Below are 24,568 nucleotides of genomic sequence, written 5' to 3' on the forward strand. Positions count from 1 at the left end.
AGAGAAAATGTTTTCACACTGATAGCAAAAAATATATATTTGAGATTTTTTTTCAAAATATTTTGAGAGAGATTTTTTTTCTCAGAAATAATTTTAAAAATTTCAAATTTATATTTTTTTTATGTTCTATGAGAAAAAACTTTATCTCAAACCTTTTTTTAGTCTCAAATATTATTCTTTGCTATTGGTATGAAAACCTTTACTCTCAAATATTCTTTTTTCTCTCATGAAATGCTTTTTTGCTATCAGTGTGATGACTTTTTCTCTCAAACTTTTTTTTCTTCTCTCAGATCATTTATTTTCTCACATGTAATAAAGACACATTTCTAGCTCCATATGGGTGCGGCGCGCGCGCCCTCAGTGCTTGAATACGGTGGCTCGGCTCGCTGACAGCGGTGGCTGGCTGTTTCATATGTGACGTCCCGATTGCTTTGAATGGGGAACGTTTTTTGAACAGGGAACAGATTAATGGACTGGCAACAATCTCCACAGAACATGAACTGGCACAGAGAATCGAAATAGAGGATGCAGTTAAGACCTTTGCTGCGATGAAGGCCCGCTGTGCGCGTTTCTGAAATGTAAGTTAAGCTTCATTTGCTCTTTAGTCGTTATTTAAGATGCTGAACCTGCTGATGATATAATGTGTTTGCGGACATTTCATTTGTGTGTGTATACGCACATAAGAAAGTGGTGTAAAGAGATTTGCAACAGTAATTTGAGGAGGTGAAATGTGATTATTTGGAAAATTCCTGTCATGGCAGGCATTTGCCTCCTGCATAAACTTTAATATTGGTGACATTTTGGGCACACGAGCGTTGCGCACTATTTGCGTTATATGTAGGCCTATGGCTTATTGGTCTTTGTGTGTTGTTGCTGGTTTTGCGTTATATGTATATGGCATATTGGTCTTTGTGTGTTGTTGCTGGTTTTGCGTTATATGTATATGGCATATTGGTCTTTGTGTGTTGTTGCTGGTTTTGCGTTACATGTAGGCTATATGGCATTATTGTCTTTGTGTGTTGTTGCTGGTACGTTGCAAATAGAGGGGCAGCACAATTGTTTTTCGCCTAGTGCGGCAGAAGTGCACTCATTCGAAGTGCAAAAAAGCTGTAAAGCACAGGGGGGAGCTTTACAGGTAGGGTGACCAGATTTCTCGGAGTGGAATACGGGACAGATACAGAACGCATGCGTATAGAGGGAATGCACGTGACGTCACCGTTGGCCGGAGTGACTGCAGTTACGCCCACAAGTGGCAAAAAGACTGAGCGGCAGCATTGGTTTTCAGTGTGAATGCTGCGGAAAAACACACAAAACGCGTCTAAAACGGGAAAGAGCTTTGAGACTGACTGTACAACTAGATTTGACAAGAAATATGAGGAATATTTTTACAGACTACCTAAAGCTACAGAACAGAGAAGCAAATAGATCGCTGCAATTCATAGAAACAACTGGACTCCAGGCAGCGAAAGGTGGATTTGCAGTTATCCTTTTTGTGTCAATATGCTGAATTTAGTGGTAAAATCATTCTCTATATATTGTATTGTTATATATTGCAGTGACAACTCATCAATCAAATATTTACCACTGTATATTCTGTATAATTTGACATTTTTAAATAAACACTGACAAAAAACTATACAAGTTTTAAGTCTCTAGACGATATGATGATATATATAACATTGATAAGTGATCACCTGGATTTAGACCTGCCTATTTTGTATTTATATAAAGCATTCACAGGCAAATTTGCTGTATGTATTTCCCTGGTGTCGAAATCAGGCACATATAAATGTCAGGAAACACGATTCCTGGCTGCATGTTAATATCCATGGATCACTGGATCTTTAGTAAGTTGTAAGGAACACTATATTCAGTCCAATCTTTAGTTTAAACTGATAATCGTTTGTTTTACTTGCGTTTTCGCAGTTTCCCCTATTAAATCCAGTCACGCAGCTGCTCTTCTGCCACTCAGTCCAGCTGAGGGGGCGTGTTCCGGCGGGAAAGTGACGTTAATGCATTCCCTCTATTAATGCGTCTTACATGCGCTTCATTAGGCACACAAGCACACACACACAAGGTCTCTCCCTCTCTGTCATGCGCGCGCTACACGGTTTGAACGTAACATATATATTCACTTAGCCTTTCGGAAACGAAACCTATTATACTGTATATAAAAAAATATATATATTAACGATGAAATAAGGGACAAAACATGATTTTTTCAGAATAAGTCGGGACACTAAAATTAGAGTGGAAATACGGGGCTGTCCCGGGAAAAACGGGACGTCTGGTCACCCTATTTACAGGGGGTATGGCTTATCTAAATGAGATGTAAATGAGCCCTATTGTCACTCCCAGCAGCAGAGACAGGTGAGAACTGCACAATCTTTAGAGGTCGTTTTCTCATCTTTGAGCTTTTTTTAAGTGCCTAGCTTCAAATGGCCACAACTTCTCCAAATATTATCAGATTTCCACATGTTACACATCGTTGGAAAGCTTGGAGATTACACTTTCAGAATCTATGAATAACTCAAAATGCACCAGAACCGACTTCTGTCCCTAGTTTCCGTGACCGGTCACATATTTTGTCCTTTACTTTACTTTTACACCGATTCACGTCCTCGACGCAGTGTCTCGTTCCCTGTTTCAGGGAACAGAGGTTACAGTCGTAACCTAGATGTTTTCTCTTTACAACCTCTGTTTTTAAGATTATAGCTTTTATAGTTCAATCTGTAAAACTTGATGCTGCGAATGTATTTTTTCACGGTAAAGTTCTTGCAACCACAGCTGTAGGGCCGTTACTTACGATTGTTTTGGTAATCGAGTAATGGGTTGGATATATTTTTTCTATTTATACTAATCATTTTAAAAAGATAGATGAAAGATATTCTTCAATCTTTCTGACAAAGAACAAAAGATAATGTGAATAACAGTGTGTACAATGTTTTTTTAAATGTATTAATTGTAGTGCACAGTGTTTATTGTAAGGGGGTAGAATCCGCAGCTCAGTACTCACTACTTAGGAGTACTTTTAAATAAGCTACTTTTTTACTCTTACTCAAGTATTTTTTTGGAAAAGTACTTTTTACTCTACTCACACTTTTTTGGAATGTAGTACTTTTATGTGAGTGTTTTTTTTTTCAGTACTCTTTCCATCACTGTTTACATCAGATTTGTAAGGTGAATCATTTATAATCACAAATGAACGATATAAGCAACCCAAACACACAGCATATGCTCCACACATCTAAATGATAACAGTTCATGTGGAGGCAGTGGTAGCATCTGTGAACGGAGTCACTCTGGGAAGCACGTAACCTACACGCATGAAAATAATTTAAGCACTCAATAGCATTATCTATGCTGTAGTGTGTTTTTAAAATGGTTTTAATACATTGTGCAGCCTTAGAAAATGGTCTAATAATGTGGTTCATGGAACCTCCTCTGTCGAATGTGACACTTCCGGTATTTTGCCTGTTACTCGACACGGCTAAATTGCAATTGAGCGTTTTTTTAAAATCAAGTATTCGAATTTCCAATGATATTCTGGTCTCTAAATATGTCCTTCCTTTAATGTTAGTCTACAAAATTGTTTGCCCATTTTTGTGTAAATAGTTTTGTAGTAAATCACATAATTTGACTGATGTAGCAAACTGAATATGTTATCAGATGTTACTACTATCCCTATCACCAGAACTCTGAGCCACTCTAAACAGTGGTGGTGAGACTTCAAAAGAGCAAACAGCCAGTGTAGGACCGTCTTCCCACTAAGGTAAATCACATTAACCCAATCTGTATGTCATTCCGTGCTCCAAGACAAGTGAACCTAAGAGAGCACAGAGGTCAGTGTCCAACTCGATCTGCTGTGGAAATACAGTAAAAAATCAGTATAATAGCCATTATCAGTGTTGGTCTGTAGAGCGAGTTCTGTTAGATAATGTCTGTAGTTAGGCACCACTCACACTCTTGCTATCACACCACTTTTTCAGCTGTGACTATGTGACCCCGCCAACCCCTGCGGTAAAGCCAATGAGATGAGTTCTCAATGGTTCAATTTCTCATCATGAGGCCAATGTTCAATACCAACCCATTTATTGTTCCATTAATCATTCTCTTTTCCTTTCCTTAAAATATATTCTCTTTCTTCCGGATAGTCTCATCTGTTTGTCTGTTGCTTGCTCTGCTCTTTCTTTTCTTTCTTTTAACTATAACAAATAGTAAAAAAAGTTTCATCTTTCTCTTTAGGCATAGACCCCAGTGTTTTCACTTTGTTTTCAATTTGTCTTTCATCTGAGTGCTTTCTTCTGCTTTCGATCATTCTCTTTCTTGCTATAAATAGCCATTCATCTCAAAGGTCCAGCAATTTTAAACTGTCTCAAAGCTGCCCATAGCTGTTCTTTTGGCATTGGCACAAGAGTCCAGGGGCCAGCCTGTCATTTGAGGAGTGAAGCCTGTTGTACATACACAGTTATCAGCAGCTTTGCTTGATCTACCACCACCACACAATATGGTGACAAAATTACATTTGACCATATATATATATATATATATATATATAAATATCAATTAAGAGGCCCTTGCTTTAGGTTTCATCCATCCACTTCACCAGCAGCTGCAGGTTCTTTATTGAAAATAAAGATGGCGTACACTATCCATGCATCGACTACCGAGGGGTCAACACAATCACGGTTTAATACAGATATCCACTTCCTCTTGTCCCCGCAGCCCTTGAGCAATTAAGCAAATCCACAATCTTCACAAACCTAGAATTAAGAAGTGCATACAACCTAATCATGATCCGGAAGGGGGACAAATGGAAGACAGCTTTTCTCACCAGTAGAAGGCACTAGAGAGTATATCAGGTTATGCTCCACGGCAGGGGTATTCAATTAAAGTTCCTTTTTTTCCCATCGGAGTTCCGGACAGGACTTTTTTGGGGAAAGTACATTACGGGGCACTAAGGGCCAGCCATAGTACTTTGTAAAAGAAATTTCCTAGACACTCAAAATATTCATCAAAGATGGAAATATTGAGCCCCAAGAGCCAAAGTAGTAATGCCAAATAATTTTATTTTTTAACTAATATTTACCCGTAAAAAAGTACATATTTCTTCCAACTAGATATGTATATTAAAGGGTAAGATCAGGGGCTCGTTCTTCGTACGTTGCTTAAAACATTCGAGATCAAATGAGACATCCAAGATGATATCATCGTGCTAATCATGATACGGCTAATTGGGTTCTTCGAACACACCTGTTGTTTATGATTAGTATCGCTGGATTGAGTTATCTGAGATAATTGCGCGTTCATGCGCTGGGTTAAAAGGGGATATGTATCGATAGTAGAAACAATGATCAGCAACGCTACTATTGGCTGTTCAGCATGGCCAAAGAACGCGCCCAGTTTTTCTCCCAAGGAGAACAAGAGCTTTTAATGGAAGGTTATGCCGAATTTGAATCTTTAATTAAAACGACAGGGAACACCTCGAAGTCTGCAAAATCCAGGAGAGAGGGCTGGCAAAAAGTAGCAGACAAATTAAATGCTAAGTGCTTTCCATGGTAGATGTTTCTATCACTTTCTACAGTATGTATTTTTGCATTTTAATAATTTCATATTTATTTTGTTCTTTTATGTCAGAGCCTCCGCGGGACCCACTAGAACATGGGGACAAGTAAAAGTGAAGTACAAGAATATTCTACAAAATGGTAGCCTTTAATTCTTATACTGTCTTTATTTTAAAAAGCCAATTTTTTCCTCTTTTTAAAAGCCACTGTTAAATAATGTGTTTGTCTGTTTATAACAGCCACCAAGAAAAAGGCTGAAAAAAAAAAAAACAGAGGAGCTGGCCCTTGGGTTGAATGAAAACCGACCCATTGTGGAGGGCATCCCTGGGGGCAGCTCTTCCTCAGACCCAAAGCCAGGGACCAGTAGCAGCAACACCTTTATTACTGGTAGGCTAAATGAGTTTTCAATTCTCTTAGTACACTGTAAAATTATTTGTTGCTGCATTAAATGAAGTATAATCCAAATGGCTTGTACAGTAATTTAAACCGTTTGTGAAAGTGAAAACTTCTAAACTTTTAGTTAATATAAAATATATTGCCATGAGTTATTGATCACATTATATTTATTACAGTGTAGTTAATTGTAATGACAATTTTTTTTGTTCCCCTCTTTTGTGCAGTTTTACATAATACACCAACACTTTTACCTGTTCCCAAGCAAGTGGTGGCTGAAGCATATGCAGTAAGTTGTGTACTTTTTCTAACTTGCATAAAGGGAAGAAAGTGCAACACTGTGTAATACCCATTTATTTCCATTGCACAGGACAGTGAAGAAACCCTCTCAGATGACTGTCCTTTGGAGGAAGAACCTGTAAGTGCATAAATAACTTTACACTAATTTGTATATACTTGTGTACCTATTCTTTCTGTCTGCAATATGAGTTGCAGGAGTCCACACCTACAGAAAGGCCTACAGAAAGGCCTACAGAAAGGCCTACAGAAGAGTCTGCACAAAGAACTGATACAGAGGTGGACAGTGTTGTACTTTTACTTTTTACTTTTGTTGCATGAGGCATGTTTTGACCCTTTTTCTTTCACAAAATGACACAGGGTGACATCCGTTCCCTATATGCACGGCATCTTCAACAAAAAATCGAGTATTTTGACCTGAAAAAACACAAATTAAGAGGAGAAATTGAACTTGACAACTTGAAAAAGAGAAAAATTGCACTAGAGATAGAGTTGCTTCAAAAGGACCTTCAGAGTAAGTGCTAATACATCATTTGACACATAGTAGTATTGCTAACTTTACATAACTATCTCTTATTGCAGGCAAAGGATGACTTGCTGGCTTTTCTTTATAAAGAATTGTTTAAATAAAACTCCAGGAACTAAGCATTTTTGTCTTGTCTTTTATTACACATTCAAAAATGGTGTTCAACAATTCTGTCCCGTGCAGCTCTGCCAATAGGTTGGTCCAAGTGCACTGGCTGGAGGTCATCATCAGGCTGCACCCCCACCACAGGGGTCCTCTCCTTTCTGATAGTGGCAATGTTATGCAATATGGCACATGCAACAATTATGTCACAGGCCCTGTCAGGTGCAACCCTCAGACCCTTCAGACACTGAAATCTTTCCTTTAGTTGCCCAAAGGTCATTTCAATGCGTGCCCTTGTCCTGGCTAGAGCTGCATTGTAACGGGTTTGTGGTCCAGGGTTTGGGTCAGGGAATGGCGTCATGAAGTACTGCCTGCAGGCATAGCCCCGGTCACCAAGCAGGAAAACGTCAAAATTCCCTGTATAATGGAAAAATGCAGTTTTGTTAGGCTCAGCATAAGTGTGTGTAATACTGTGAGCTTGACATTTATAAGTTCCCTTACCACGTTCAAATAATGTGCATAAATGTGACTCTCTGAAAATTCTTGAGTCATGCACTGATCCTGGCCATTTTGCTTCCACATTTGTTATATGGAACATAGAGTCACACACCATCTAAGAGATTTTAGTCAGTCAAATGCATACTTTTTGATTACATTCATTTTTTATGTAATATATTACTAATCTGGAATATTATAAATTTTAATAGTAACTTGCCTGCACATTTACACTGTGAACCCTTTCGGTTCACAAAATCCCCTTCATTGGGCCCTGGTGGGGCCTTGTTGGGACGTGTGTGCAGTCTATGGCACCAATCACGTTAGGGAAGCCTGAAGGACACATACTGTTAGTCATACTTTTTGGCATGGTCATGATTGCATGTCATTAACAATTATAAATGTACCTGCAATAGCAAAAAAATTCTGCTTTACAACCTGGGGTCTTAAGTGGCTTGGAAATACCACAAAACCCCCTAAAATCTGCTTGAGTGCCAAGTAAACTTTGCGAATGGCACGACAGACAGCACTTTTCACTAAGTTCTCTGCATCTCCAATAGTGTAAAGGAACGTGCCACTCGCAAAGAATCTCAGGGCAATGCACACAGTCTGTGCAGTTGTCAAAGCCCAACTCCTCCGTGTTGAACATTTAATGTGTGGTTCCAGCAAATTAATGATGTAAATAACACCCTCACGAGAAAAACGATATCTCTAAAAAATTACACTGTCGCGCTGCGCTAAAGGATCCTGTCTATCCTGCAATACGCGATTAATTCGAAAAGCTCTGCCAATTATCCTTGCACCTTCCGCAACAGGTTGCTGTCGTAAAAATGGACAAGACATGGCTACGACAGACTTCCCGTATCACCTCCACTTATAAAGCCGCAATCTAATCCTGTTTACATGAAATAAGCCTGCTCGCGAGCAGGTTCAACTTGGCGCACCTGTTGCTATGACAGCAAGTCTAGGATGAGCTTCGAAGAACCAAACGATCCAAGATCATGCCAAATCGCCAACAATCAAATCCAGCTAACTGAGTTAGCGACGTACGAAGAACAGGCCCCAGATGTTTTATCAGGCTTGTTTTTTTTGTTTGTTTTTTTACATTAGGACACCTACATGTATGGCACATAGAAGGCCTTGGGGCTGAAAAAACATAGTGCAGGGTTTACTTCTTAAGAAAAGTATGGCACTTTTTATACTTTGTAATAAACTGTTAAATTATGTACATGGTTTGTTTTTAGTAATCAAAACTCTCATCATGAGTTCAAAAAGTTAAAGGGGACCTATTATGCAAAATTCACTTTTACATGGTTTTATATTAAACATACATGTATTATTATTATTTTACATAAATGTGTTTTGGCTGTGTGTATACACAACCACCCTATAAAAATAAAAATCTACTGACTCCTATTTTAAATCCCCATAAATCTTAAGCAGTGTCACAGTACAAACCTATTGCAAAGTGACATAACTTTGTACAGGCCCCGCCCACGACTGCTGACGGACTATGCTGTATTAGCATAGACCCCGCCAGGGACGTTGTTAGGCCTATTTTAGGGGGGCTGAAGCTACCCCAAAATGTTCATAAGTCCCCCTAAATGATAATAAGAACAATAATAACAATTACATTTATCAATAACCTCATTGGAATGAGTATCCTCATTCATATTTAGAATTAGACGCAACAAATTATATATAACCAGCTACAAAAAATAGCCGAAAAGTCGGAAGTTGGACAGAAGTACAACGAGTCGTTGTGCTATCAATGGTGCATTGCATTGGTGTGAACTGTCGCAGCTTTCAGAGCGTTGCAGACCGGAGCGCTGCAAGTAACTGGAGGATTCATCTCGTCTCGTCGTTACTCTAGTTTGGTCTGAAGTTGAACTCGCTATCCACCCACACCCACACCCACACCCACACCCACACCCACACACACTGATACACACGCTAATGGTGAAAGGAAGATTGGTAAGTGTTGTGATACAGAGTGAAATTGTAAGTTGTTTTTAATTACCTGCTTACCTTTTGCTACGTTTTCTTGGGGTAAAGGAAAGGGGATACAGGATATTTTGGTTTGCTATGGCAAACTGTAGTCTAGCTAGAGTGTACAAACAAAATACAAGAAATGGTTAACTTAGCAAGCAAATCAAACCTCTTTCTTAGTTGCCAATAATATAACCTATCTCTATAATAGGCATATTCTAAAACAATATCAATCCCCATAGAATGTTGTTGTCACTGAAAACTAAATGTCATAGGCAAATGTTAATGCTATTACCATTGTATCCTTTCAGAGGTCTTCAATCCTGCTCCTGGAGGGTCACTGTCCTGCAGAGTTTAGTTCCAACCTCCTTCAGCAACCCCTGCCTTTGTATATTCAAGCGATCCTGATGAGCTGATTCAGGTGTGTTTGATTAGGGTTGGAACTAAACTCTGCAGGACAGTGGCTCTCCAGGAGCAGGATTGAAGACCTCTGCTTCAATTCATTGAGTTTCTTGACTGGTTGTTGACATAAGTGTAGCTCTAGATGTGAGTGCAAAGATTTTGCAAACGCAAATTACAAATACCCTGGGGGCTAAGCCTCCCCTGTTTTCCAATCCTAGTGACGTCCCTGGACCCCGCCCTGAGCAAGTTGTACACTGTCCGCCATTTTCTCCAGGCCGGAGCAACTGTAGCTACAAGAATGTCTTGTAAGCCATTCAGGTGTTTTGTTGTTAGATGTAAGAGTCAACACAACAGTCTTTGTCTATCCCCGACATCAGAGTCATTGAAGGCGCAGTGGATTAGTTTTATTTTGTGCAAATCATTTTACATGTATAACTTATGTTGTCATATTGCTTTTATCCACTATTAGTACAAGCCTGTTGTAGAGGACCCCGTCCGAATGATGGCCAATACTTTATTGATGAATTTTTATGAAGTTTATTGTATTTCACATAAAAGATGAAGCGTCTGTTTCACTCCAGATAATCACTGTAAGTGCTGTTAGTGACAGTTTCTGACATTTTCAGTGGATGAGATTGTCCTGTTTTGTTGTTGTTGCATGAGCTCTTGAAGCTTGACCCTCTTCTTGAAAGAGGCCGGGAGCACCAGCTCGTTTGCATTCAAAGCGACACACAAAAACATTGCGTTTTTGCTCAACCCCAAAAAGTGGAAATTTTAACATTCTTTAAAAATGAGTTGTTGGGTATTTTGAGCGAAAATAAGATTGAGTTAGAACTGATAAGAATGTAAAATGTTTATCTTGAAATGCAATGTAAGTCGTTTTGGATAAAAGTGTCTGCCAAATGCATAAATGTAAATGTAAAACTTCACATATACACTCGGAGATCAGAGACTTATTATCTTGTGAAAAGGGGCATAATAGGTCTATTTAATAGGTCCATAATAGGTAATTTAACTATTAATTTAGGTAGTTTGACTTCCCTTGCCATCTCTAAATAATTTTACAATTTATAACATTGTTTATTGGTCATTAACAGAAGAGTCATCTGTATGACTGATAAAAATAATTTTATTTATGGCATTCTCATTTTTTGCAATGTTTTAGCAAAAGTATCCATTTTGCTGCTCATCACGTTTCTGCTACTGTTGTTAAAATAACGTGTCATCTGCAGTTCTTCAGATCTTTAGAAACGGAAAAATGGCACAATTTTATCCCGGGGTCCGGAAACGTAACGCTGTCTGCCATTTGAATACCATTGCCCTACGACTTGGCCAACCCACCAGCAGTGTTCCAATATTTAATAAATTGAATTTAATTTCATCAATATATATTTTGACAAATACATCATCACATACATCGATGACATTCTGATTAAGCCAGGTGCACACTGTATGATTTATAATAGTCCTTAATGAATGTTGCTTGTCAGACTGTACAAACATGATCCCCACTGTAAGTCATGTAATTTTGATATCAGTTGTCATTGATGTCAGAGTGTACAGTAGTCAAGACTCGTTAAAAACTGATGCACACAAAAAGTCTCGTCCAGAGTTTTAAATCATCAATCTATGACACGTTTGGTGATTGTGAGTTGCATTACATAATATTAAAACAGGCATTAATTTTGATTAATGATAAAATTTGATTTAAAAAAAAAAAAGAAAAAAAAGAAGCTTATATGTGAAGTAAGTGGTGGTTTGTTGTTGTCGGACTAATTATATCATCAGGTTCTTTTCTCCTATTGTTTTTTGATTAAAAACTAAAAATTTTAGCCTTGGATCAGATTAATCTTTTAGGATTTATAGAACTTGCCTCAAATGACCAAATATTGGCAAGAATCATACAGTGTGCACCTGGCTTTACTCAGACCAAAGATCAACACATCCAAAACGTAAAAGCAGTGCTGTCTCGACTGCTGGAGAACCAACTGTATGTCAAATCAGAGAAGTGTGAATTCCACACCACAAATGTTACTTGCCGGCCTCGAAAAGTTATTAAAGACATCGTTAAAATAGTCCAAGTGACTACAGTGGCTCAATCTTAAGTAGGGGTGTCGAAATTAATCGTTTCTAAGATGCATCGCGATGCAGACGAGGACGATTCGGTATCGGTTCAGTAATAGACCATAACCGGTTATACTGATGCTTTTCTCACGTCATTTGTCGCGTGTGTGCTTTGTCGCGGTAGCATACAATGGCAGAGGAGGCGAGACGCGGGTGCGAGTAATTAAAAATGCTCAGAATACTTTAAAAGCCTACATCTATTCTGGGCACATTTCGGCTCTAATGAACAACCTGGTAAGCACGACCTGGAGAAGACACGCGCTGTGCGCGCTCATGTCACGCACACATAGAGCTGATTTAAGTATCCGAACCCGATGGTCAAATTACAATTATACTGCGTTGTTACGCTTGATTATAAATGGATGATCGTTACCTTCAACAGCGGGCTTGGCGGCGGTTGATGCGCGCATCTCTATGGTAACATTATACACTGATGAATGAGCGCTGCTTTTAAATTAACATTTCTTTACAACAAAATTGATTTGACACAATTTCATTTACTAAATGGCATAAACAGGCTTTACTCCCTTGAAACTTAAACTGGAATGTCACTGTTTCTGTCAGTGCGACTTCCCGAACAGGCGAACACGCGCGTGCGCACGCACACATCACTTTTGGAGTAAAAATTTAAATTGCAGATGCAGTGCACCGCGATGCATCGAGATATCGAATTAAACTGAATCGATGACATGATAATCGTAATCGAACCGAACCGTGAGACCAGTGTAGTCCCATTGACTTAACATTGCGGAATGTTCAAACACACAGACACAAAGGGCCTGACACCCCTGCGTTTCCCTCCCTCTCACTCTCCCTCAGAGGATTTATATTATCAAGCAGCCAATAAGTAATGGCCTAAAATCTTCATAGCCTCACCCTAGCAACCAATTACAGCACCCTAGCAACCGTAGGCCATAGGCCTACCAAAAGGCACTTGTTAATAAAGATTTTAAGAACTCTATAATAACTCTATAGTAACTATCTGTAAATATGTAATAAAAAATACATGCTGACATCACAGACCCCTGAGAGAGGCGTCAAATCGTGCGGCTTATTGAGGAGAGGTGTGCTACATATTTTTTATGAGATCGGGGGTACGGTAATAGCCCCAGGGTCAAAAAAGCGCCCAAAAAACCCATAGACTTAACAAACTTTGACGAGTCATAGCTCAGAAATCAGATTTCACAGAAACGTGTGATTTGCCACATTTGAAGAGGCTGACAGGCTCTGTAAGAACATACCTCACAATTGGGTAAAAGTTGCAACCCTGGGGGGCAGGAGCTGCTCAAAGTTGCCCCATTGACTTACTATGGTGTAGGACGGCCCATGAAATGGTCCATCCTACACATTGAATAGGGATTTAGTATTGAAAATAGCTCTGGATCACAGTATCATAGAGAAAAGGGGACGGGCTCATTTTACTCAGATGACCAATCAGTCTCTCAGGATCATTGTGAAGCTATTAAGCCACGCCCTAGCAACAATTTAGAGCACCTTAGTGTAGGATTACAAATTTTATTTAAATGTTTAATTTAGATTTCCAATACAATAGTATTTTATATTGAGAAAGTTTATAAATGATGAGACCAGGAAATCTCTGCAAACGGTAGGGGTTCCCAGCAGGATATTCCTGACTGTCCCATCTCAGTACGAGAAGGCTAGGCTTTTCCTGTTCTCATTGTTTTACCGGGTGAAGAGTCATGCTGAGCAAGTTTGAACACCTGCTATTTTATTACTGAGACCATTTGTCTTGGAGTTCTTATATCAGTGAAAGAAGTCCTGCACCGTTCTGTTCTCATGTTTCAGCTCATTTACATGCTTTGTTCCTCACAATGTAATCCCTCCCCCTTGAAATGTATATAAACTACAATGTAAAGTTCCCTTAGTTAGACGATGTTGGAATTACTGCAGCTACCGACAAGCAATAAAGAACTTCTGCTTGGAAAACTTCCACCGTCTCCTGGTCTCAGCTTCTAACTTTTCTACAAAGAAAAAGATCACTACAGATGGTGCCGTGACCCGGATAGAAATAACTTCACCTGAATCCAGATTGGAATTCAAGCTCAAAGATCTGACTGCATTCCAGAGAGAATCTTACCTGAATCCAGAACTGAAATCTCCACTCAACAAAGACTGAGTTCCAGAACTGAAATCTCCACTCAACAAAGACTGAGTTCCAGAACTGAATCCTGAAACTTCAAAGCTCAACAAAGAACAAACTTTTTTTGACTGAGTTCCAGACGGAATCCTTTCCGTATAAACAACGATTTGGTGAGTTTCACTCTATTCAAAGAACCACTGAAGACCAGTACAAATCTCTGCGCCGTTGCAGAACAGTTATCAGACAGCTGCAGTGTCTGGCTAACAAAGTTACCCTTTAAAAGTTTATTTTAAAGATGAAAGTATAGCCTCTACGTTGCCAGAGAAGGTATCCTCTAAAGTTAGGGAAGGTTAACATTACGTGTTAATATTGGTGAACCTCTGTTCAAACAGGGATGTGTTTATCCTCTAAAAGTTAGGAAGGTGAAAGATCCTTTGCATTTCCTTTTAGAGAAGATTAGTGTAACGTGCTAATATTTTGTGTCTTACCCTTTGCTCTGGGCAAGGAAGGTTAACTGTGTTAACCGAGTGTAGCCTCTTTTGATCAGAGAAGATTTAGTGTTTTTGTTTGTTTTATCCTCTAAAAGTTAAGAAGTTGAAAGATCCTTTTGCATTTTTCTTTTAGGGAAGATTAGCGTAACGTACTAATAGTTTGTGATGTGTTGGTAACAAGGAAGTTTAACAATAGTTGATTTGTGTTAACAAGCGTACCCTCTGTGATCAGAGAAGTTTAGTGTTTGTTTGTGTGGTAACAAAGAAATCCAATCCAATGATTAAGAAAAGTGCTAGACTAATCTCCACAACTAAAAAAGGTGGTCTTGCTACTCCTTTGTGGTCAGATAGCGAATTTAAAACACTGTTAGGAGAACAGATGGACTCCATAGTGACTGAGTCAGTCAGATTGGATTTGAGAAAGAAATTTGGTATTCACCCAGAAAAAGTATGGTCTATTGAAGAATGCAAGAAGGTGTTGGGTGCATGTATCAGGAAGAGAAACATAAAAGGCATTATTTTCTGTCACATGGAATTTAGCTTATCCATTGCACAAGAACAATCTAGGTGTATAGCTAAATTAAAAGAACAGAAAAAAACAAATGCACACTAAGGTGGGCCATAACAAGGCCTCAACCAAATGTGACTCAGAAGACCAACAGTCAGATGAAACTTATCCTGACTTACAAGCATTCTTTGAAACAAATGTAGACATCCCATCAGTAACTGATAAGCCTGTAGATTCAGTAAAGGTTTGTGTTGCAAGAAGATCTCAGGGAATTGAGGGAACTGAAAGTGTTCCTCCCAACTCTTCTGTTGTCCAAAACCAAACTGTTGCCAAAGCACTCGGACCTAGAGACATAGAAAGACTATCCCAAAGCTTATCTTCAGTAGGCACAGATTTTTCTGAATTTAGAAGGGCATTGATCAGTAAAATGCGTCTTTACGACATGTCGTTGGCAGAAGTCACACAGCTGATGTCACAAATTCTAACTGAATCTGAATTCAACAGTTTTGAGTCTACTGTTACTTCTGAACTACAACATGCCAGAAAAGATGAATTGAGAGAGGGAGTTCTGAAAGCGTTGAAGAACATTGTTGGACCCAAAATTGACTGGTCGAAGATCACTAGTTGTTTACAGAAGAAGGGTGAAACTGTTAGTGAGTACACTCAAAGATTTTGCGAGTCAGCAGCAGCATACAGTGGTATAGCTGACACTTCAGAGAAGGTGCTAGAAGATAATGGTCCCCTAGTTCGCACATGGTTTGATGGTCTGTTGTCTGAACATAGAAAAGCATTGCCTTTCTTAGACTTAACATGGTCCACTAGAACCATACAAAACAACTTGGAGAGGTTAGCTACTTGGGAAAGAAATTCTGATGTCAAGGCAAGAGCAAAAATTGCAGCAGCATCCTTTAAAGTCAACACAGAGAATCAACAGAAACGCAAATGTCCTAAGAGAGAGGGTAGCAGTTGTTATTACTGTGGTAAACATGGACATTGGGGAAAGGAGTGTAGGAAAAACAAAAAGAACTTTAAACAAGTTAACAATGTTACTCAGCTCCTACCCAGTCTGTTTGCTACTCTGAAGCAGCCCCTCCCCTCATCATTAAACTGGGGCAGCTGGTTGATGTGTTAACCATTTGGGCTGTGAGTGCTTAATATCCCCAGTAACTTACAACAGATATAAAATACTTATTTTTGTTTAATAGAACAAAAGGAAAGTGACTGTCTCAGCCTTCCTTTGGGGAACACTGGTTAAGTAAACTCACAGCCTTAAATGTTATGCTACAGCACAGGCCCTTCATCAGTAATGATGTTAGGTCAGACTGTAAATGTAAAATGCCTTCATGCAGTGTCCACACTGATGAATGAAGCAAAAGAAACTTCTGTCACCTCCTCCCATTGGGGAAATGGGTTAACTACCCCCACAGCCCCGAACATTGTTTTACAGCGTGCACCAGTCAAGAACCCATCATCATGTATGATGTCTGCAATGACTGAGGATTTGTTAGAGGATGAAGGAGAAATGACTCACGATTGTGTTACGCTTACATACACACCTTCGAGGGAAGTAAAATAAACTCCCACAGAGAATTCAGAATTTGAGTTGTTTGTTGACGGTTCAGCTCAAGTAATTGAAAGTAATTCCTATGTGGCATGGACCACATTAAGTGATCTTGATTGCAGCAGCTGCAGTATTGTGTCAGGGAAGGAGAAACCTCGACTAATGTACACACTGTAGAGTTGTTTCCCCCACCTACAGGGATAGGTTAGGACACGGAACCAGTGAGGAGCCCAGAGAAGAACCGAATGCAACAGGCTTCGGTGGGTCAAACTCTGCGGTGAAGATTCCCTCATAGGCCCTATCCTAGTCCATCCTTACCTCACTGTTCCTTAGGTGTCAAAGGTTTAAGAAATAGGCAAAGATGGAACAACAATAGCAGACTCAGAAAAGTTTAGAACCATAGTGTTTGAACAAATACTGCTCTACTGTCTAGCAGACTCGGAAAAGTTTACAACCCTAGTGTGTGAACAAATACTGCTCTCCTGTCTTTTGTTTTCTTTCTTACTCTGTGCAGATACCACTTGATGATGACTGTCCGGGACCCATACGCACTGACCTCGTCATCTGCGTATGAAGCCACAAGAAAACCTCAAGAACACGACTAGACCCACTGCCGAACCAACTATCATGAAAAAAAAAAAAAAAAAAAAATACACAACGCAGAGACTCACATACGAAACCTTCAATCATCCATCGACATGATCAAGATTGTCCTACTACTACACATCATGAAGATCGCACAAAGTCCGGACTCCAGAAACAACATATTCTTAGAGCTGATGAATATGTCACAAATGCCTAGTTTGCTGGAAAGACAGTGTGCATGTCACATCCGAAGATGACTGCATTCCAGGACTCACTTTTCTGCACAAACATGGTGGTCAAACAAGACATTCTTGATCTTTCAGCAAAATTACACCAGATGACTGAAGATTATTACCCGTAGGTAAGTCACGGACCCTACAATTGCATGTTTGTTTAAGAGTTTAAATTTTTAATTTGTGAGAGTTATTTAGAACTCTCAAAGGGGGAAATGTAGGATTACAAATTTTATTTAAATGTTTAATTTAGATTTCCAATACAATAGTATTTTATATTGAGAAAGTTTATAAATGATGATGAGACCAGGAAATCTCTCCAAACGGTAGGGGTTCCCAGCAGGATATTCCTGACTGTCCCATCTCAGTACGAGAAGGCTAGGCTTTTCCTGTTCTCATTGTTATACCGGGTGAAGAGTCATGCTGAGCAAGTTTGAACACCTGCTATTTTATTACTGAGACCATTTGTCTTGGAGTTCTTATCTCAGTGCGAGAAGTCCTGCACCGTTCTGTTCTCATGTTTCAGCTCATTTACATGCTTTGTTCCTCACAATGTAATCCCTCCCCCTTGAAATGTATATAAACTACTATGTAAAGTTCCCTTAGTTAGACGATGTTGGAATCACTGCATTCCAAGTTGGAGTTGGTTTATATCATTCACACTGACAAGCAGCCTTTGGAGTTTCATGATTGTCAGCTGCCAAGCGACTCCCTAGAAATCAAACAGAGTACCCTAGCAACCATTTTGCAGGACCTATATCTCTGTATCAGAACATCATATAGAAATGGGGTTAACACAAGTTTGACTCTGGGCAGCAAACAGCCAATCATGAATCATGTCAACACTTCCTAGCCCCTCCCTAGCAACCATTGTTGAGCACCTTAGCAACCAAAATCCATGAAGGGATATCTTCTATTCTAAATGTCACAGAGGCATGGGAGTTGGTTTATATCATTCATACTGACAAGCAGCCTTTGGACTTTCATGATTGGCAGCTGCCAACCCACGCCCTAGCAACCAAGCAGAGTACCCTAGCAACCATTTTGCAAGACCTATATCTCTGAATCAGAACATTGTATAGAGATGGGGGTTGTCTCTTTGGTCTCATGCTAGCAAACAGAACTTCCAATATGCTACACATGCTAGCTGTGAATAGCTACATGCTAATGGCGATTAGGTAAGTCCTAAATCATGCCAGGAAAATGCTAAGAACTCCAATAGTAACCATCTGTGACAACTACCAACCACCTAGTGACACCATAGCAACCACCCAGAATACCCTAGCAACTACCTAGCAACAACCAGAATACCCTAGCAACCGCCTAGCAACAGCATAGCAACCACCCAGAACACCCTAGCAACCGCCTAGCAACACCATAGCAAACACCTAGAACACCCTAGCAACCACCTAGCAACACCCTAGCAACCATCCAGAATACCCTAGCAACCACCTAGCAACATCATAGCAACCACCCAGAACACCCTAGCAACCGCCTAGCAACCACCCAGATCACCCTAGCAACCACCTAGAAACACCATAGCAACCACCTAGCAACCTCACAGTAACCACCCAGAACATCCTAGCAACACCCTAGCAACCACCCAGAATACCCTAGCAACCGCTTAGCAACACCATAGCAACCACTCAAAACACCCTAGCAACCACCTAGCAACCACCCAGAACACCCTAGCAACCACCCAGAACACCTTAGCAACCGCCCAGAATACCCTAGCAACCACCGAAAACACCCTAGCAACCGCATAGCAACCACTCAGAACAACCTAGCAACCACCTGAACACATGAATAAGCCATATTCAGCTTATTCAGCACCAAAACGTCATACATACATGTTTGTTGGTTCGTTTGCAATCATGTACCACACTCTAGCAACCGTGTGGCGAGTTTTGCCACTGCAAGCACCACTTCACATTTTCTTCTGGAAATGTACATTCTAGTTTCTATTGCTATTATTAAAGAGATTCATGGGGTTGTTTGTTTCGTTTCCCTGGCCTGCATGTATTCTGACGCACTGATCAGACAAATGTCAGACTTGCTTTACTTAGGTTTTGTGCTGTAAATACCTCGTTTGAGGTTCTTTTCCACATCATTTATTGACATCTCCATAGGCTACCTCCCGATCCCGCAGTTTTTTCCCGCATCAAAGTTCAAACCGCTCGCTCCCGCGAGATTTGCGTTGGGTCCCGCGGGACCCGGTGGGACTCAATCCCAATGCAGCCCTCTAGTGGGGAGTGCGTGCGTATTACACGCCATGAAGTGCGTATCGTATGCACGCGAAAACTGCGTAGCATATGCATGCAAAAACTATTTTTAGCGTATAAATGGCACGAGAAATAACATTCGTTGTATAGATTCGTTGTACGCACTTTCATGAGATCGGGTGGAATACACTTTGGATCGGATCGGGCGCTGCGCTTTGAAACCATTAATTTCAAGGACTTCCAAAGAAACATAACAGCTACAAGTGTAACGCACAATGCAAGCACTATATACAGCAGGTGTGCCCAACCCTGCTCCTGCCGATCAACTGTCCTGCACAGTTTATCTCCAACCCTAATTAAACACACCTGCCTTTAATTTTCAAGTGATACTGAAGACCTTAATTGGTTGCTTCAGATCCTGAAGACCTTAATTGGTTGCTTCAGGTGTGTTTGATTAGGGTTGGAGATGAACTGTGCTGGACAGTCGATCGGCAGGAGCAGGGTTGGGCACACCTGATATACAGGATCACCCTATTATACTTTATCGACACAAATTGATAAGTCAAACAGCGAACAGCCATCCCCAAATAGTCTATAGCTACATAGGCTGTCTTTGCGTTACCTTGAACAAGGGTTAAATTACTCGTCAGGCTACAGAAGAATAACATAATTCCTCCGTTCTATTAGGCCTAAGTCACGCAGACCTATAACAACCCAGCCACAACACATACTTGGAAATAACATGCCTTACCTTAAGACAGAGTGGATTTCAAGGACTTTGCGCGCAGATCAATGGCCTCCAACGTTTATATTTTTTCTACGAATTTTTGAGTTAACATACTAAACATGATTGGAATTTGCACCGCAACACCACCACACCTGGATGCTCATGACAAGAATAGCATGTATCTTTGAAGTGAATTAGGTTTAAATCGCCGTCATGCATGAATGAATGATATTTTTGCTATATTACACATAATACTCCACAATGATCACATTACACAAAACTGAAATTGCACGTCAAAATAAAACATTGTCAATATTTTTTGAGACCCCCCAAAATTTCACGAATCATGTTTTCAGGGGAGCCCATGTCTTATTAATTGGAGCCGAGCTCCCCCTAGCTCCCCTGTAGTTTGCACCCTGGTTTAGAGTTAGTTAGTAATTATGCATAATTTAATGTTATTAATATGGTAAGTACATGCAGTAACGTGAAACTATGCCACCTTAAAGTGTAACCTATAATTTATATAACAACTCTGTAATAGTCATCACATCAGTAGCCGAAAAAAACCATTACAGAACATTAAAACATCAATAATATTTTTTGATATCATCTGTAAAATGAGTATTTGGCCATTCACACTTGCAGCAGAGATTATATTTTGGGGAGAAATGAGGGTCCGTGGCTCTACCATTGGAGAAACCGTAACAGCCAACTTGGATCACATGTGCATTTATAACCAATCACATTACAGCCTTGACGTCATTAAATATCACTCAGAGTTGTGCGACAGTCAATCACTGGAAACTAGAAACCAGACTCGGAGACAGAGATTGAAGTGAATCAGACAGGTATTCATTGCACAGATGATAAATGGCAGGAAACAGGTAAGCAATGCAGCTATAGTGATGTGGTAGGTGGGTAGGCAGTTAGGTAGGTGGGTGGGTAGGTAGGTAGGTAGACAGCCTAACTATGCACGTAACTACGCACGTTTCGCACTTCCTTTATGCAGAATTTTCAGACCATCAGTGAGTGCAATGCCTGCTGAATTTCTAGACATGTTTCACAAGTGAAAACTATAAAGAGCAACAAAATTGTCAAAGACATTCATTTAGTACGTTCACATATGGAAACAACTGAAGAACAGTGCTGTTTGTTCTCTCGATACTGTCTTGTTTGTTTTACTGACTGAGAAATCGCTTCAAATGATTAATTGGAAGAGCGTCTTTTGCAAATGTGTTTGGCCAAGTCACCAAAAAGAAAAATTGACTCAAAATAATGATTCATTCACAAATACTGGAATCGCTGGTTCAGTCGACAGAAATACAGAACATAATAACTGATAAAATTATTTCCACAGAAAAAGTTGAAGAAAAAGACAGAGAAAAAGTGTCAGGTCAGTCAAGAACGCTCATGGTACGCCTTATGCCGTACAGCTGCAGGTGCCACTGAGTGCATCAACAATAATATGTCACCAGAAACATACCATCACTTCTGTGAGTGCAATAATCATTAATAAATAAACAATTTACTTAAAGGTTTACTTTCACAGGTTACTAACTTTTAAAACTTGTGAAAAAATGGTTCACAGGTGTCCACATTACACTCAGGTGCACTTTCACAGGTTATTAATGTTTATAACTCATTAATAGATGATTCACAGGTGTCTACATAAAGGTGCACTTTCACAGGTTATTAATTAATGTTTATAATTCATGAATAAATGGATCACACTACATTAAGGTTGACTGGTAACTAATATAGGAATTAAATTATTCATTATTAATATCTCATCAAGATGTAGAGAAAATTTGTTTTTCAAAATAATGTTTGATAATTTCATTACAATAAACAAGAAATCAGATTTTATACATTGCTGTGAATAGGCATCATGACCTTTTTGCAGAGTATTATGGGTAAGATAGAGTAGCTCCTGATAAGCAACTAATGGTTGAGAATATTAATGAGAAAACCACAAAATTTGTAATTGCATGTTTTCTACTTAAAATTCTGACTTCTTGTTCATGTGTGAATGTTAGGATATATTTACACATTTAGTTAAAATTTCTTTAGACACAGAGACCATGGTCGTCTTTAATATTCACTAGGTTTATCCTAGTTTACAAGAGCTGGCAACAGCAAATTAAACTAGTTTCAAAGAAAAGTTACAACTGTTACGACTGTAACCTCTGTTCTCTGAAACAGGGAATTAGACACTGCGTCGCTGACGCTATTGGGGAACGTGAACCGGTGTCTGAAAAAATATACAATCACGGCAATCGAATTTGACCGGCAACAGCCTATGACGTCACTACTAGTATGACCCAGAAGTATAAAAGGGGTACCTAAAGAACACTTTCATCTAAAGGGACTGTTCAGCAGGCATCCCCGAGGCATGGCTAATGACGCAGTGTCTCGTTCCCTGTTCTCAGGGAACAGAGGTTACAGTCGTAACCTAAACGTTCACTTTCCAAAAGGGAACTCGAATTGCGTTGATGACACTATTGGGGAACAAAGTACAATCACACCATGCTGAGGGGAGTGTATGCTAATTATGGCTCGGGACGTATTGTCTCAACCTGAAATGCCAAGAAAACACTCCCCCTTAGGGTCACATACAGGCTGTCAGTGACATTATTCCCTATGGTCATTGCCCAAACTATAAGCCTCAAAGAGGCCTCCTAACAAGGAAAAGCCTCCCAAGGCCACTCAAGGGCTTCAAACCAACAGCTTCCATGGAAGGGGTTCCTTTAAGGGAATATGCCCAGGGGGTCCGAAAGGAGTCCCGTCTAGTCACTTTCTGAGGGGGACATAAAGTCAACCCCACATGCCATCATGGAGGCTGGCCTGATCAAATTTACTGACCTAGTCTTGCCAACAACCTGTCTGTTTTCCTAAACAGAGTCTCTCACAAAACCAATAGTGAGACCGGAGCATAGAGACAAAGAATCCTGGAGAGTAGAACTCAGCAGAGAGCTTTACATCCCTTGCAAACGAGGGGAGTAACTCTACTCAATCCTGGATCTACACAGTGCTTTGAAACATTGTGGAGGCTGGGCACTCTAATAAGAGACCCTAGAAAAGGGGAGCACCTCCAGCTCTAGGGCTGATCTAGCAGGGAGGCCTCATGAGAGTCCTTCAACCTTCTGACCAGACTTAGAGTTAGCTTGAAAAAAAAAAAGACCATATATGATGTCATTGCTAAAATCCACAGCATAGTGGATTGGAGCCCTGTAAAGGCCTGCTACTTGATAGCCATACTTATTATTAGAACTAGCCTCAGATATCAAATATCTACTCACAGAAATACTGGCGACTAGAGCACCATCGACCCTTTAAACAAGGGGAGTACAATCTCATTTTAAAATTAGCTGACTATCAATGAGGCCTAAAGAAAGGCCTACAATTTAAATTGCAATGGCTATCGAGGTGGCCCGATGAGGGCCAACGCTTGGTTCGTCTACTGGAGCTTTACTGAAGTGGTGGCCTCAGGAGAAACCCCCAAATGGGAGGAAGCCATCTCACGCTAACATAATCTGTTGAAAGCTCTTGTGCACGGTGGCCTCACTAAAGATTTCTCTATGAGATGAAGCCAACCTGTACACCACTGGGTGACCAAGATTGGCACCACCTACTACATAAACCAAATTCCAAACTCTAACAGAAGAGGTGGCCTATGATAAGGTATGCAAGCCTACTTATAAAAAAGGGAACTTCAGGGCCCTAATTCCTAATTTTAATATTCGTTCCTATCAAACATACCCCTTAATACTTTCTAAACAGGGAACAGAGGTATAAAGTTTAACAACCTTACATAAAGACTTACCAAGATCATCCTTCTGCTCATAGAAGCGGCGGCCTAAATTTTATTCTTCGAATGGAGGTCTACCACCCAATGCTAGATAGGGTGCACCCACTACCGAGCCCAACACCAGACTTTCAGAAGCATTCAGTTTAATAGGAAAATATCATCATTGGTCCAGGCCTCAGGTCTGATGTAAGATGCGCTGGGATAAAGAAGAAGAGAGGAGAGGGTGGATATTATTCACCCTCAGAGGAAGGGGATCGTTCACTGACGCTGTTAGTGCCTGCGCTGGATCACCTCCCTCAGATCCCTCTTCTTCCTTGAGTCGCGCCTCCCCTGCTACCTACTCCTTTTAGGAGGAGGAGCGTGAGCGGCCACGCTGAACCTCTGGCCCTGTCTCCGATCCTCGAACCGGGATCCTGTGCCAGGCCCCCCTGGCTGTCTGG

General features: G+C 40.2%; 1 protein-coding gene and 2 long non-coding RNA genes across 3 annotated transcripts in view; 2 read left to right on the forward strand and 1 right to left on the reverse strand.

Annotated features, from left to right (window-relative positions):
- gabra3 (gamma-aminobutyric acid type A receptor subunit alpha3) overlaps positions 1 to 24,568 on the reverse strand; it is a 725,881-nt gene that overhangs the window by 78,734 nt on the left and 622,579 nt on the right. The gene's annotated exons all lie outside the window — the stretch shown is intronic.
- Positions 5,841 to 6,486, forward strand: LOC143704070 (uncharacterized). The gene is made up of 3 exons (XR_013191511.1): positions 5,841 to 5,951; positions 6,185 to 6,246; positions 6,328 to 6,486. It is a non-coding gene; the product is annotated as an uncharacterized LOC143704070 (long non-coding RNA).
- On the forward strand, positions 6,502 to 6,899 carry LOC143704081 (uncharacterized). Its single transcript, XR_013191512.1, has 2 exons — positions 6,502 to 6,768; positions 6,837 to 6,899. It is a non-coding gene; the product is annotated as an uncharacterized LOC143704081 (long non-coding RNA).

Source organism: Siphateles boraxobius, unplaced genomic scaffold (genome assembly GCF_051911475.1).
Source record: "Siphateles boraxobius isolate OS27281-9 unplaced genomic scaffold, OSU_SipBor_1 11, whole genome shotgun sequence".
Lineage (NCBI taxonomy): Eukaryota > Metazoa > Chordata > Actinopteri > Cypriniformes > Leuciscidae > Siphateles > Siphateles boraxobius.